General features: G+C 47.0%; 1 protein-coding gene across 1 annotated transcript in view; it reads right to left on the reverse strand.

Annotated features, from left to right (window-relative positions):
• The window catches only part of spock1 (SPARC (osteonectin), cwcv and kazal like domains proteoglycan 1), a gene marked incomplete in the record, with an annotated part of 207378 nt that overhangs the window by 110770 nt on the left and 94108 nt on the right, over positions 1 to 2500 (reverse strand).

Consider the following 2500-nt stretch of genomic DNA (forward strand, 5'->3'; position numbering starts at 1 on the left):
ACACACACACACACACACACACACACACACACACACACACACACACACACACACACACACACACACACACACACACACACACACACACACATATGGGCATCTGTATACTTTACTGTAGATATTGCATCAAAGACCATTTATTTCTACAACGGTCCTTCACAACATCAATGATGAAAACAAGGACATTTCTAAGTGACTTTTGAATGGTAGTGTATGTATATATAGACAGTACATGTTGGTATACCAACGGGCAGTATCCCCCTAGTTATGCTGCTGCAGGTCTAGCCTGCCAAGGAGCCCTCAAATGCCATGCCAACCTCTCCTCCCAGCTCTCTCTGCCATCTCTCTGATGTCTGGCTACTGGAACATGTTGTTTGCAATCTGTCTGCTGACATTCCCTTTCTTCTTCACTTCAGACTCTCTGTTGAGAGGTGTTGCTGTGTTGCTAACCCCCCCCCCCCCCCCCCCGCACCCAAACAGTCCCTTGCTGCCCAGTGCCCACTGCCCATTACCAGCTCACAGCTGTGCCCAGAGTTCTGCTATACAATGGCACCACATTTGGACTACCAGCCGAACTACCCATTTGTGTCCTAATACGGTCACAACCATACGTCCACCCTAAGAGTACATTAACACTCTCTATAGGCCTATGTTGTTGTGGCCATTACTTTCTCACCTGTATATTTATTTGCGCGATGATGTATGTATTCCATACCCCTCGCATGTTTCCTCTTGGCTATATGGAGCCTCTCTTTGCCCCCATTGCCTTTTGCTCACTCTATGGCTTTCAGCTTTGTAAAGCTCTGCAAAGCTCTCTGAGACCATCAGTAATGGTGCTATGTGCCGCAAAATGCAGCAATAACATTGAGATTTGAATATGAATATGAATATGGTATATTGTGAATGTCCAGAGCATCCTTTTTTCATCAAATGTTTCCATTGCACATAAAAGCAGCGGTAATTTAATTAGCCACAGCTTTCTTCAGAGCCAATTACAGTGTTGATCTCAACCATTAAAGACATGGCTGCGATTTTGAATGTGCCACAGACTAAATATTTGTTGCCATCCTGTTTGAATGCCAACCAGATGTTCACTAGGAAATCTAATTACAAAAATGGAGTTAATTAATACTTCAAAAATAAAATACTTCAGAAAACTTACATTTCTGTTACTGCTTCAGACTTTTCTACACAGACTTTTCTAAAGTACCAGGTACTGTACTGTACCTTTATACCAGCCAACTGGAACCATGCGTGGGCGAGGGAATACCTATGGACTCACCACACTAAAAGTAAGAGACTGGCGCATTTGTCAAAATCAGTGGCTCTAGGACACCGCAAGTGTCAGGGGGATGTAAAAAAAAAAGTTTTTTTGCAATTTGTCAGAGCAGTGCAGAAGCATAAGGTTTGTACAAGAGTGTGACTAGGAGTGTGTGTGTGTGTGTGTGTGTGTGTGTGTGTGTGTGTGTGTGTGTGTGTGTGTGTAAGAGAGAGAGAGAGGGAGAGAGAGAGAGCGTAAAGGTGTGTGCATTTCTGTGTGAGTTTGTGTGTGTGTGTGTGTGTGTGTGTGTGTGTGTGTGTGTGAGAGTATGTACTGTATGTGTGTGTGTGTGTGTGTGTGTGTGTGTGTGTGTGTGTGTGTGTGTGTGTGTGTGTGTGTGTGTGTATGTGTGTGTGTGTGTGTAGGGATGACAGAATGACAGAAAGAGGTGGGAAGAGAAAGAGAAACTGAGCGCGAGGGGCCTTGGATGGTCCGAAGAGTCCAAGGCCGTCAGAGTAATGAATGTTGTGCTCAGTGGCCGGCCCGTGCTGCCCTGAGTATTATCTCTCTGGAGGAGGCTCCATGTTTTGATAACAGCCCATTACAGACCTGCTCCTACCCTACGCTATGGGCTCCACTCAAGTGGAACACACTTTTTCATCTTCTATCTCTCTTATTGCCATCCAGTAGCCCTTCCTCCCTCTCTCCCTCTCTCCTCCTCTTCCTCTCCCACCAATCCTTTTCCTCCCCAGCTACTCCTCCTCTCTCTCTAACCCTCCCATCTCTCTCTCTATCTCTCACTCTCTCTCTCTACCCCTCCCATCTCTCTGTCTCTCTCTCCATCCCTCCCAGCTCTCTCTCCACCCCTCCTCTCTCTCTCTCTCTCTCTCTCTCTCTCAACCCCTACCCTCTCTCTCTCTCTCTCTCTCTCTCTCTCTCTCTCTCTCTCTCTCTCTCTCTCTCTCCCCCCTCCTCTCTCTGGCGTTATTGATCTGTTGGTCCTGCTGCAGTCGGGGAGATCAATAGAGTGAAATGGAGATTCCAGCATGCGATTGGAGGCCCCCCCTTTATATGACTAATCTGAGCCCCGAGATCAAGAAGAAGAAACACAGGACACAGACAGAGAGCACTGCAGGGGGCGAGGACAGAGGAGGAGGAGGAGAGGAGGAGAGGAGGAGGAGGAAGAAAAAGAGGAGAAGAAAGAAGAGAAGGAGGAAGAGGAGAAGGAGAAAAGGGAGA

Source organism: Sardina pilchardus, chromosome 21 (assembly GCF_963854185.1).
Source record: "Sardina pilchardus chromosome 21, fSarPil1.1, whole genome shotgun sequence".
Classification (NCBI taxonomy): Eukaryota; Metazoa; Chordata; class Actinopteri; order Clupeiformes; family Clupeidae; genus Sardina; species Sardina pilchardus.